The sequence below is a fragment of the Bison bison genome, unplaced genomic scaffold, assembly GCF_000754665.1.
Source record: "Bison bison bison isolate TAMUID 2011002044 unplaced genomic scaffold, Bison_UMD1.0 scf7180017864286, whole genome shotgun sequence".
Taxonomy (NCBI): Eukaryota; Metazoa; Chordata; class Mammalia; order Artiodactyla; family Bovidae; genus Bison; species Bison bison.
This window is the reverse complement of record NW_011494858.1, coordinates 3,299,262-3,313,400: the sequence shown is the minus strand read 5'-3', so window position 1 is coordinate 3,313,400 and position 14,139 is coordinate 3,299,262. Positions and strand designations below refer to the sequence as shown.

The 14,139-nt window shown below is 41.5% G+C and overlaps 1 protein-coding gene and 1 long non-coding RNA gene across 14 annotated transcripts in view; one reads left to right on the top strand and one right to left on the bottom strand.

Moving 5' to 3' along the window:
• DTNA (dystrobrevin, alpha) overlaps window positions 1–14,139 on the top strand; it is a 322,724-nt gene that overhangs the window by 182,424 nt on the left and 126,161 nt on the right. The window lies entirely within an intron of this gene.
• Window positions 215–14,139, bottom strand: part of LOC104995779 — a 37,041-nt gene continuing 23,116 nt past the window's right edge. For 2 of the 3 annotated variants that reach the window (XR_826092.1, XR_826091.1), the window contains 2 exons: window positions 11,603–11,683; window positions 8,441–8,813 (listed from right to left, as the gene is read on the bottom strand). This is a non-coding gene — a long non-coding RNA (uncharacterized LOC104995779). Of the gene's footprint in view, window positions 1,105–8,440; window positions 8,814–11,602; window positions 11,684–14,139 lie in introns of those variants that run through there. The other variant, XR_826093.1, reaches the window with a different exon arrangement.

The following is a 14,139-nucleotide window of genomic DNA, read 5'->3' as shown; positions in this document are numbered from 1 at the left end:
CTTCAGTCGTGTCCGACTCTGTGCCACCCCATAGACTGGGCTCCCCCGTCCCTGGGATTCTCCAGGCAAGAACACTGGAGTGGGTTGCCGTTTCCTTCTCCAATGCTTGAAACTGAAAAGTGAAAGCGAAGTCGCTCAGTCGTGTCTGACTCTTCGAGACCCCATGGACTTCGAGACCCCATGGCTCCTCCGTCCATGGGATTTTCCAGGCAAGAGTACTGGAATGGGTTGCCATTGCCTTCTCCGGGAACTTCGGAGCCTAAGGCAAAGTGCTGCCTGGTTGCAGCTGCACCAAGCTGGTCAAAGTCTGTGTCGTGATGGTCATTCCCGCAGGGGGCTAGAGAAAAAGAAATTGAGCCAATATTTTGAAAAGACACAAAAGAGTAGCGTAAAACATCACTTGTACCTTGGCTCTCTGCTTTACAGCTTTTCTCATCCATATTTTCCATTGATTTTTAAAGATTTTTCTTTTTTAACAACAACAAAAAAGAACCTTCTCATTTCTTGACCTAACTCAGGACACCTATAAGTAATCTGTACTGCTGATGAGCTATCCAGAGCTCTCCTCACCCTAGATGAGAAGCCCTCCTAACCCATCTTCCAAATAACTGGTCATGCACTAGGAAATTGGGTTAGAGCTATTTTTTAAATGGATGTGTGTGGGGCTGTGTGTGTCACTCAGTTGTTTCTGATTCTGTACGATCTCATGGATTGTCTCCTCTATCCATGGAATTCTCCAGGCAAGAATACTAGAGAGGATTGCCTTTTCCTTCTCCAGTTCTAAATGGGTGAATGAAGTGCATTTTCTGCCTCCCACTCCATTACTGACTCTCATTGTACAAAGACAATTAATTATATATTTAAACAGGACAGAGTGCAAAAAAAAAAAAGCAGTGGTCCCCAACTAATTTCTGCTTCCCCAGTCCTCCACGTCCCGGTCTGCTTTGTCTATTAGCCTTCATCTTGGCAGAATAAGCAGGTGATGCAGGATCGCTGAGAGCAACAGCCATCAGGGAAAAGTAGAAGGCAGCTCCTCAGGCTTACCAGCCCCATGGATGCTCTTTCTCTGGAAATGTGGCTTCTGGCATCTAGTATTCTGGCCACCTGCTCAAGTCATAGAATATAAAGAGTAATAAATGTACTGTGAAAACCATGCTTAAGGAATCTCACTGAGCTTTCTTTGAATATTGAAATAAAGGGAGAACTTCTCAGGATTATATGTAGCATCTGGCAAACAGGAGGTGTTCTACCCTATTCCACTCACCAAGCATCATCAACCAGGCTTTTACAAGGTATTATGCAAATTGTTGTTCAGTCTCTCAGTCATGTCTGATTCTGTGACCTCATGGACTGCAGCACGCCAGTCTTCTCTGTCCTTCACCATCTCCCAGAGCTTGCTCAAATTCATGTCCATTGAGTCGGTGATGCCATCCAACCAGCTTATCCTCTCTTGGCCCCTTCTCCTCCTGCCTTCAATCTTTCCCAGCACCAGGGTCTTTTCTAATGAGTCAGCTCTTTGCATCAGGTGGCCAAAGTATTGGAGCTTTAGCTTCAGCATCAGTCCTTCCAGTGGATATTCAAGGTTGATTTCCTTAGGATTGACTGGTTTGATCTCCTTACAAAGATAACCAAGAAATAGTTGTCCATGTCGTCCAGTTGCTTATAGTTTAGTGCTATGATTCCTCAGCTTTTCTCCCTCCCTGTGTATCTTTGCTATGTGCACATTAGCCATTGTCAAAATGTCCATGTAATTTAGAGGCTTTCTTGTTTCTGATGCTATAAAATTGTAAATTGCTTAAAGTAAATATTTTACCTGATTATAAAAGTGTATACCACTTAATTGTAACAAATGTTCACTGTATACACATGTACTCACAAAAATTCAGAAAATTGTGAAGAAAGTAAATACCTGAAATCTCACTCCCCAGTGATGAACGCTGTAAATATTTTGAAATATATTCTTACATTAATGCACTTTTTTAATGGGTCAGTTCAGTCGCTCAATCATGTCCAACTCTTTGCGACCATGTGGACTATAGCATGCCAGGCTTCCCTGTCCTTCACCAACTTTCAGAGCTTGCTCAAACTCACATCCATCGAGTCAGTGGTACCATCCAACCAGCTTATCCTCTGTCGGCCTCTTCTCCTCCTGCCTTCAATCTTTCCCAGCATCAGGGTATTTTCCAGTGAGTCATTTCTTTGCATCAGGTAGCCAAAGTATTGGAGCTTCAGCTTCAGCATCATCCCTTCCTGTGAATATTCAGGACTGATTTCCTTTAGGATTGACTGGCTTGATCTCCTTCCAGTCCAAGGGACTCTCAAGAGTCTTCTCCAACACCACAATTCAAAAGCATCAATTCTTTGGCACTCAGCTTTCTTTGTGGTCCACCTCTCACATCCATACATAACTACTGGAAGCCATAGCTTTGACTAGACGGACCTTTCTCAGCGAAGTAATATCTCTTCTTACTAAATATGGGCTTCCCAGGTGCCTCAGTGGTAAAGAATCCACCTTCAAGCAAGAGATATGGGTTCGATCCCTGGGTCAGGAAGATCCTTTGGACAAGGAAACAGCAACCCACTCCAGTATTCTTACCTGGGAAATCCCATGGATAGAAGAGTCTGATGGGCTACAGTCCATGGTGTTGCAAAAGAGTCAGACATGACTTAGTGACTACATGATAACAACAGTCTTTGGGAGAATCTGATGAAACCCAAGGACCCTTTCCTCCCATGACCCTAACCATAAAATTTACTTCATCATTTCCGAGTCTCTCCTCTCCCTTAAAGTCCAATCAAGGGCTCATCCCTATCAAAACCATCAGGAAGTTTGGGGGTTTTGAGCACAAGCCACCTTCTCTCCTTGCATAACCCTGCAATAAATCTTTCTTTGCTCTGAAAAAAAATAAAAAAATAAAAAGTGTCAGGAATAACTGTCCATTAATGACTGCAGAGTGTCATAAATGTTCTAATAGATTGTGAATGTGTCTGGGAGCAAAAAGGGAGAGAGTAATTCCACCTGAAGGTATCAGAAGGGGTTTCCTCGGGGCACATAAGTGCATGACATCTTGAAAGATAGCAGACTGAAGACTATGCCCGATGAAGGGAGAGGGCTGAGTAAAGGCTCATACGAGGAAGCCGGGGCCACATTCCAGAACTGTGGGGCATTCCATATGGCTGAAGCACAGGACTCTTGGAAGAAGCTAGAGACTAGTGGGAGCTGAGGACAAAGATGACAAGACTCAGGTCTGAACTTTGCTTTTCACGCTTAGAAGCTTGAGTTTACCCACTAGACAACAGAGGGTGGCATGAGCAGAACTGAGCCTTATGACATTTCTTAGGACAGGTGGAAAAGGGCAGAGACTGGAGTGAGACAAGTGAGAAGGCATGCTGTAATAATCTAAGTAGAAGGCAATAAAAGCCCAAAATACAGCAGTAGAATGTAGGATATAAAGTAAGGGCCCATTGAAGAAACCTATGCAGAGTTATCTAGTGAAATCTAAAATGACTACCCTGAGGGGAGAGAAGGTACTTGGTTCTCTCACTTCTAAGATTATTAAATATATTCTGAGCAAAGTTAATGCTTGCAGTGGGAAATTAGTTATTGTTCAGATCCTTCTTTTCATTTACCTCCTCATTATTTTTACAATCCTTGGTACAATACTTTGAAAAATAATAGGCTTAATAAATGCCTGTTCAAATGAACTTAGTTAAATTTAATTTACAGTATGACATCTATTAGGCCAATGATTATTATACCTCATTTTAAATAATGCTGCAAGTCTACAAACACAATTTAAGGAAAACTGAATACTTTTTCCTAATAGATAATTTATTTTATACCAAAAATATATTGTGGGCCTTTCCCTACTGCTCTGTTATATCATCCACCTTCAGATCAGATCAGATCAGCTGCTCAGTCGTGTCCAACTCTTTGCGACCCCATGAATCACAGCACGCCAGGCCTCCCTGTCCATCACCAACTCCCAGAGTTCACTCAGACTCATGTCCATTGAGTCAGTAATGCCATCCAGCCATCTCATCCTCTGTCGTCCCCTTCTCCTCCTGCCCCCAATCCCTCCCAGCATCAGAGTCTTTTCCAATGAGTCAACTCTTCACATGAGGTGGCCAAAGTACTGTAGTTTCAGCTTTAACATCATTCCTTCCAAAGAAATCCCAGGGCTGATCTCCTTCAGAATGGACTGGTTGGATCTCCTTGCAGTCCAAGGGACTCTCAAGAGTCTTCTCCAACACCACAGTTCAAAAGCATCAATTCTTCGGCGCTCAGCCTTCTTCACAGTCCAACTCTCACATCCATACATGACCACAGGAAAAACCATAGCCTTGACTAGACGGACCTTTGTTGGCAAAGTAATGTCTCTGCTTTTCAATATGCTATCTAGGTTGGTCATAACTTTCCTTTCAAGGAGTAAGCGTCCTTTAATTTCATGGCTGCAGTCACCATCTGCAGTGATTTTGGAGCCCAGAAAAATAAAGTCTGACACTGTTTCCACTGTTTCCCCATCTATTTCCCATGAAGTGATGGGACCAGATGCCATGATCTTTGTTTTCTGAATGTTGAGCTTTAAGCCAACTTTTTCACTCTCCTCTTTCACTTTCATCAAGAGGCTTTTTAGTTCCTCTTCACTTTCTGCCATAAGGGTGGTGTCATCTGCATCAGGAAATTAAAATGAAATTAAAATGTTATGTTTGTAAGAAATAATGGTTCTCCCCAAGGATCCTTAACAAAGAGAATGATCTTGGTGATAAAAGCATGTGTTGGGAGCCAGGAAGGGGTTGAGTTTGGAAGCATAAAATATTTGGTGAGCTACTCAGGTATTGTTTAGATTCATATTTTAGAAAGATATGTAGCTCATGGCTCACTAATGGAGATCAAGTCTGAAAATTGTCTTTTACTAACATTTTCTTTCTGAACTCAGTGTTTGAGTAATGTGAGTGATGGTTAATATGTTCAATGTAATCACATCAAAACATATTTGTTGACCTTGGCAAAGCATACTACTTAGCTGAGTTCCTCCCTAACAACTTTTTAAACACTGTCTGTCATTATCAAAGACCTAAATAAAGGCATACAAATAAATTATTTACTTGAAAAATGTTAACTGGCTGATTTGCACATGGCTTTCTCCACCTTAGTGTTCCTGGGATTCCCATGATACTTTAAAATGAATTCATCTGACTCAAATAAGCATCAATTTCCTCTTCTTTCCGTCTCTCATCTAACTCCATCCTTTAACTCTTGCTCCATGGCAGTGGTTCTCAAGCTTCCTTGACTTTCAAAATAACCTTAGGAGCTGCTTAAACATGGGTGTAGGTGCCCTGGCCATGCTCCAGGCCTGTGGAATCAAAGAACACACTTGAGACCCACTCACTGGGTCTAAAGATCACCTCTGGTTTTCGCTGCTGTACTGGTTGGCTATAGCTAGGGATCTGAATTAGTTGACATGGTAGTTGGAAAATGACTCAGCATTAAACTTTGCAGGATACATTCTCAGTCTCTCCATTTACTAACTAAAAATTAGAGAAGTCTTATACACTGGGCAAGAGAAAATGTTACAAAGGAATAGACCCTGCTTTCCAGTAAACCCCAGCACAAACTCCGCTGACCCAGTCAGGTCAACACAAGATCCAGTTACATCAGTTCACTCAGTGCTCTCTGCCACTGGTCCCTTGCTGATTTTCTTCCTGGGGTATGTCCCCCTCTTCCCCACAACCTCATCTCCATGTATTCATATACTGCTGTGATTTAGAAACCAGCTTGAGCCCTACTTCCTCCTCCTCTAAAACTTTTCCAAAGTCTCCAGTCCACAGTAGCATCCCAGTATGTTGACTTCTAGTAGTGTTTTTTTTTTAATCTGCTCTATGAATATAGACTTTTGATAACATAGTGTCTCTTATGGAGCTTCAGTTAGGCCTTCTGAATGTGTCTCTCCCATGGGAATTACAAGCTCTTTTATGGCCAGAGTCTCATTGTGTTAAATCACCAGTCACATTAAACATGTGATGTGTTGTAGAATCTTTAAAGTTTCCAGTTGGGTCTAACTTCTTTTAAAAATACTGTTGTTGTTCTTCAGTCACTAAATCACATCTGACTCTTTGCAACTCCGTAGACAGTAGCACACCAGCCTCCTCTGTCCTCCACTATCTCTCGGGCTTTGCTCAAATTCATGTCCGTTGAGTCAGTGATGCCATCCTAACATCTCATCCTCTGTCACCCCTTCTCTTTTTGCCTTCAATATTTCACAGCACCAGGGTCTTTTCCAGTCTGTTGGCTTTTCGCATCAGGTGGCCAAAGTATTGGAGTTTCAGCTTCAGCAACAGTCCTTGCAATGAGTATTCGGGGTTGTTTTCCTTTAGGATTGACTGGTTTGATCTCCTTACAGTCCAATGAACTCTCAAGAGTCTTCTCTATGGATTCTCATTTCTTGCTTTGTTTTCCAACTCTGTTTGTATAAGCATATGGCAGTCTTTCTCCATATGTCAATGCCGGCACATACAATAGATGTATGGTACATAGTGATACATTGAAATTTTTTCTCATGAGCTGATGCTCTCTTAATTTCAATGTAAATATTTGATCTGAAAGTGAACTAAACTAGTCATCACTGTGATACAGTCTCCCATGGGTTTTTATAACATCATATCAGTTAAGAGGAAAACAAACATGAAATTATAGTGGGGAAAATGTTTGTATTAAGGGATAAATAACTTTATAACTGACAGAGTGGAGCAAAGAATTGAAAGAATTTGGAGAGGATTTTTATAATTCCATCTGAATGTGACTGCAAATCTTAATGCCTCTTTTCTCTCAAAAATAAGAGTAATGCCTATATATAGATATATAGTGCTTTACATTTTTACTGTTTCCCGTCTTTGTTATTCTCAGGACTTACAAGGTAAGAAAGGTGAATATTATTATTCTTATTGTACAAATGAAGAATGACTTGAGTCCAAATCTACTAGGTCCCATTTTTTTTCATTATAAGAAAAAAATAGATGTTGTTTTATACTACCTACAAGTTCTATATGATCAAGGACTTGCCTGTCTTGTTCACCCTAATTCTAGAACACAGAACAGAGCTGCCACATAATAAGGGCTGAATAAATAATGTATGAATGTATGAATGAAGTTTTATTCTCTGCAGTAGAAGGCTAAGGAAGAAGGCTCATCAGTGGCTTGGGGGCCTGAGTTTGAAGAAGACCCTGAAGTCATTCCTGGCACTTGCAAGGGGATATGTTTCTTTCCTCACCTCCTCACACCCCACCGCTCTGGCAGCCTCACTCACACACGAAACTCCTTAAAAGCATTTTTACTTAAAGTCTACTTGGCATTTCAAACCCTGAATGCAACATGCCATTTGATAGCTACAGAGGAAAAAGACGATGCAAACTCATGTGTGTGCGTGTTTCAGTGCTAAGGGAATCAGAATTTATTGGACAACTAAAAGAATGAATCTGCATAATTAGCTTTTCTACAAGCATATTCTCAGGATCTGCTGTATGAATGAACACAATTTGGCACTCCAAACCCACAATATAAACTAGGCAGAAATACCACCTGAACTTGGTGCTCATAATTGTGAGAGTGTGATTACAAGGGGAAATTCATGCTGGGAATTTTCCTGAAGGTCAGGAAATTTAGGTCCAGGGAGGGGAGAGTTGGATGAATTTTCAGCAGACAACCGATCTCTTTTGCAGTGGGATTGTATGAGTAAATTAACAGTGGAACCCTCCCTGTTTTCACCTGCATGTCTCAAAGGTGGAAAAACAAGTCATAACAAAGCCTCAGATAACAGTCACCATCACTTTAAGTATCGGTGGCAAGGGTGCTTGGGGGTTGAGAGAGCATGTGTATTGGTGTGCACACATATACACACACACTGTCTATACACTGGAGGATATATGTATGCTCCCAATGGCATATCAACAGATTATATTCAATTCCCAGCCTGCAATTTCCTTTTCTCCTAATTAAGAAAGCACAGCATAATGCAATGAGTGACCTTCTTGTAGATATAAATCTCTAACCTTTCTAAAACAGTGCATGAACTTAAAGGAAAACACACAATATAAAAGTTGTGAGTGTAAATTTTATTCAGGGTTTTAACTGAGGACTATAGTCCAGGACACAGGTCTGAGGAATTGCTCCAAAAATATAGTATGGATATGTATTATATATCCACATAACCATATATTAAATATTTTGTTGTTACTTAGTCACTCAGTCGTGTCTGACTCTTTTGCAACTTCATGGACTATAGCCCACTAGGCTCCTCTGTCCATGGGATTTTCTGGGTGAGACTACTGGAGTGGTTTGCCAGTTCCTCCTCCAGGGGTTCTTCCCCATCCAGGGATCAAGCCCTAGTCTCCGAGTCTCTTGGATTACAGGTGAATTCTTTACTGCTGAGCCACTGGGGAAACCCATATGAATATATATTAATTCATGTATTGTGTATTACATATTATTCATATATATGTGAATTTTTTGCTGAAAAATACATGATGTCAAGCATACACCTGGGAAAAGATTACCGTTAGTCACATGAAACAGATATCTCAAGTTAATGATTTCAGTGTTTTTCTGTGGATGGGAAGGTGCAAGCATCTTGGGTCATTGAAATTCTTGCTGAGATACGCATCTTGACTACCTAGGTGCCCACTTACCCAAAACACAGAATGCCTTATCTTGTATTTGATGCTGCAGGGCGTATTGTCAGTGGCTGATTCCAACGGGTTGCGACTTAATCCTCGTAAAACCGGATGATGAGTAGCAGACGTTCTTTGTTCTCTTTCTGTTCACAGACATAATTATAGAAATCATTCTTAAGCTGCATGAACTAATTGATAGTTTCCAGCTTCTTGTAACATACCTCACACCCATTAGAACTTAGGAGGCTTTCTTGATGCCAAAAGACTGAGAAGTAGAGACTGAGAGCCAACTTCTCCTCCTTTAACATGAATAAAAACTGCTTGGGGAGGTTGTCACAATGCAGATTCTGATTCTCTAGTCCTGAAGTGGGGACCTGAGGGTCTGCATTTCTAACCAGCCTAGTGTCTTGCAACTCCTGGGTCCGCATCACCCGGGAGCTATTTTACAGATTTGTAGGTGAGTCCAGTGTGCAGGCCCCGTCAGAACCACCACTCCAAACTGACTGAGGTGTCACTAGGAAATGATGGTTATTGACCTTCCCTTGCTGCAAGGCCTTTGAGAGCCTTCTAAAGGTTTATCAGTCAGTGATCGTCAGAATCACCCGGAGAGCTTTATCAAAATCTTTTCCCATCCTCCTAAGTTTTGGAATCAGTAAGTGGTAGAATCTGAGCTTGGGAATTTTGAGGTTTATTTCATGAGCTGTCTCTTGATTTTCCTATCCTTGATGTACCCTCTCATATTTTACCCTGTTTATATGATTCTCTTTATGCTAATCAACTTTATGACATCGGTTATTTCTGTCTAGACCCAGGTTCAATCCCTAAGTTGAGAAGATCTACTGCAGAAGGAAATGGCAATCCACTCTAGTATTCTTGCCTATAGAATTTCATGGACAGAGGAGCCTGGGAGGGCTACAGTCCATGGGGTCACAAAGAGTTGGACACGACTCAGCGACTAAGCAGCAAAATTGAAACTTTCCATTTATTTATAAAGACAAAATGTGAGGATTTAATATAAATGTATGAGATTAACATATATTATTTTTAAGATTCTGTGAAGTACTAAATACTCCTTTTAAGAATACATTTTGTTTATTCTTGACATGGTTAATGTTAAATAAATAATTTCACTTTGCAAACTGATGCCTTATCTAGGATGTTAGCATAAAATGTACACAGTTATATAGATGAGGAAACCCCACTTCTAATCACTTGTGTAATAGCAGGTGCTCTGTGATGGACAGTTGACGCTTGATGGGTATTTAATAAAGTGTGCACAGTGCCATCTAGTGTCGTATAGTCATCACTGCATGACTTAAATAAATTCCTCATTTTCTAAAATGATTTGATAGCTCAACCATAAGTAGCATATTTATACAACTGCAGACCTTTAAAGGGGCTTCCCAGGTGGCTCAGTGCTAAAGAATCTGCCTGCCAATGCAGGAGGCGCTGGAGACACAGGTTTGATCCCTGGGTCGGGAAGATCCCCTGGAGGAGGGCATGGCAACCGACTCCAGTATTCTTGCCTGGGAAATCCCATGGACAGAGGAGCCTGGAGGGCTACAGTCCATGCAGTCAAAGAGAGTCAAACATGACTGAGCGGCTGAGCAGGAGCACAAGAAGACCTTTGAAACAGAGCCTCTTACTAACTTCCTAATGACTGTCAACTTAGCACATTTCTTAATGTTCTTATTTAATTAAGCAAAAGGCTTGTGATACTTATCTTTTTTTCAATAATAATTAACAGATATTGAATGCTTATTATGCACTAAGCACTATGTGAAGTGCTTTACATGGGTTATCTTATTTGTTTCCCACAATGACCCACATTTTACAGATAAGGAAATTGAAGCTTAAGGACATTAAGTGACTTGCTCAAGGTGTAATAGATAGCCGGTATAAAAGTCTGACAGAAACCCAGCCAACTGCCCAGGGACCTGTACGACTCTGCACTGTGATCCGAACCTCTTAAAGTAGTTACCGATAAGTTTCCAAAAAACCTGTATGAAGAAGGCCTTTATGTATGAAAGAGACCTCACAAGGTCTCTAATTATAGTGAAATCAATTCAAACTCCACTAACTCAGAATATATGACAACCAAACTGAAAAGCTGCCTGCTTTTGTGGATGAGCTGTGTGGTTTGTGCTTCTTTTATGTCACCTACATGGTGATGGTGGTTTAGTTGCTAAGTGGTGTCTGACTCTTGCAACCTCATGGACTGTAGGTCCCTAGGCTCCTCTGTCCATGGAATTCTCCAGGCAAGAATACTGGAGTGCGTTGCCATTTCCTTCACCAGGGCATCTTTCTGACCCAGAGATCAAACCCATGTCTCCTGCATCATAGGCAGATTCTTTTCCGCTGAGCCACGAGGGAAGCCATCACCTACATAATGTATGCCAAAAATTATCTGTTAATTAGTTTACTGATTTTGGAGTACTGGGCTAAAACTTAGGTTTTTTTAGGAACTTTAGGAAATTTTCTAAATTAATAATAGGATATTACAGCTGCAGATCAGAAGTTGTTTAACACTAATAGTTATCATTTGTTAAGTATCTATTATGTGCCAAGCCCTGTGGTCAGCCGTTTGTATACCTTTTCTCTTTTATCCTCACCACAACTCCCTCTGAGTGGTATTAGTTTCCTCATTTCTAAAAAAGGAATAATAAAATGTATGTGTGCATGCTAAATCTCTTCAGTTGTGTCTGACTCTTTGCTACCCTAAGGACTGTAGCCTGCTAGTCTCCTCTGTCCATGGGATTCTCCAGGCAAGAATACTGGAGTGAGTTGCTATGCCCTTCTCCAGGGGATCTTCCCAATCCAGGGATCAAACCCACATCTCTTGCATCTCCTGCATTGGCAGGTGGGTTCTTTACCACTAGCACCACCTATGTAAAGCCCAATAAAATGTATTGAGGTGAAATAACTTGCTCACAGTTTTACAGTTGTTCGTGGAGCCAGGAGTAAAACCTGTCTTTGTGATGGCAAAATCTGTATCCTTTCCACTCTGCTACTCCTAGAAAATAAGTACAGATAACAAGCATGATTACAGTCTTTCTGTGGACTGCCACCCCCTGTGCAAAAATGCCAGAGTGCCTTACTTGGATAAAACAGTAGGTTCTAGCGACTTCCACATGCATGCCTGTCCATCTTCATTCCCTTCTTTCCTCATTGTCAGAAATGATATTTTTAAGCTGCATTACTGATCATGTCACTGTGCTGTTTAAAACCCATGTCTCAGCATCCAGACCAGAATCATTATTGCAGCTATAGTGCTCCTCTACCTTATCTTGTTCCAGTTGCCTCTTCATGACCATATAGTAATCTAGTTTGTGCCTGGCACCCTGTCTGTCACAGTAAGTCATGATTTTTGATTATCTGTGCCGTCATGAGGCAGGTCTGTATCCCCACCAGACTGTTAGCCCCTGAGGCAGGAACCGCATCTTTATAGCTTGCCATTGAGTCCCCAAGACCTGCCACAGTGCTGGGCACATCATTATGAAAACTAGCTTTCTTTCAGTCACATGTAACTAGCCTCACATTCAGAATTAACATTTTATTTTTCCTTATTTAGTGATCTTAAATGTGTGAAAAACACAAATATGAAGCATTTTTTTTATTGAAAGATAATTGCTTTACAGAATTTTGTTGTTTTCTGTCAAACCTCAACATGAATCAGCCATAGGTATGCATAGATCCCCTCCCTTTTGAATCTCCCTCCCATGTTCCTCCCCATCCTACGTCTCTAGGCTGATACAGAGCCCCTGTTTGGGTTTCCTGAGCCATACAGCAAATTCCCATTGGCTATCTGTTTTACATATGGTAATGTAAGTTTCCATGTGGAACATATTTATTTTTAATAACTTTCACATGGTTTCTAAATGTTTTCTCTATAATTATAGGATGCTGTTATTTCCTATGTTATATTCCCTATTCCAAGTGTTTTCAGGCATCATCCCATTTTACCTTCATAGTAATCATCGGAGGGGAAGTACTATTATCAGCCCGACTTTTCTAAGATAAGATTCAAGGAAGTCAAGTAATTTGACTGATGCTGTACCTAAGATTGGGGCTTCCCCAGTGGCTCAGCGGTAAAGAATCCATTTGCAATGCAGGAGCCACAGGAAATGTGATCCCTGGGTCAGGAAGATCCCCTGGAGGAGGGCATGGCAACCCACTCCACTATTCTTGCCTGAAGAATCCCATGGACAGAGGAGCCTGGTGGGCTACAGTTCATAGAGTCACAAGAAGTCGGATACGACTGAAGAGACTGAGCAGGCATGCATACCTAAGATTCAATCCAATGCTTGTATGATTCTTCATGTTGATATTTCATGATTACACCTATCACATCTTTAGCAATCAAATGCGTCCATAGCCTGTTTCTCTATTATCATTTCCTTGTCATTCACTCAGCCAACAGATATTCATTAAGCTCCTATGATTTATGAGGCCCTGTGACAGTGCTTGGGATATGAATGGTTATCACAACATGCTGTCTTTTTCTGTGGCATGGACAATGCAGAGAGGGAAACAGGTGACCAACTTATCTGTACATAGAGTCCACTAAATACTGTGATGGGAAAGAACAGTGCTCACCATACGGCATGTATGGTGAGTACAAAACCTGGAGGCAGGGATCCAGAAAGACATCCTTGAGGAAGCGGTATTGACACTGAGTTATGGTGGATGAAACATAGATGAGAAGTAAATGAGGCCAGATCAGAAACAACTTTGCAAGACATGTTGAAGAGTTTGGATTTCAAATGAATGGGAAGTTTACTAAAGGACTTCCAGCATCATACAAGTGCCGTGTCAGATTTGCAGTTCAGCAATATCACTCTGACTCCAGTGTATAGCAAGGGTTGGGATGGAGAAAGAATAAAGACAAAAGAACTGACTTAACCAGTGAGAGCTAGTGGTCACAGGAGTGGATGATGGAGTTGCGTGATGGGGATAAGGGTCCATGAAAACAGAGGCATTAAAGTGACATTGATGAGATAGTTTCATAGGACTTGGTCACTGAGAGCATGTATGATATGGGACCCATGGATGAAAGGCAGTTCTCACAGGGGCAAGAGTTAGTGCCATTCACTAGAGAAGGGAACCCCAGAGGAAATGGGTTTGGAAGAGAAAAGATAGGCTGGACATGCAAAGGCTCAATTGCCTGAAGAACCTCCCTTTGGTCTGTTGGTCACTCTCATGCATCTGTGTTCTTCCACTTCTGGGAATCCTAGAGCCTTCATCTGCCCCGACAGAGTCTCCCCAGGAGAGACCTCGGTATGTAGACTATGCCTCCACCAGCTGCCATTTCTCTTTCTTGCCTTGTAGCCATCTCCTTCCTATGCTCAAGTTCAGAGTCCATATTCCTCTTCTCCAATGCCTGTTTCTTGTGATCCATAGCCAGGATCTGGATCAGAATGGCTCAGTAGCCCACTCCTTATGGTTACCTTGGCACACACAAGAGCCAGG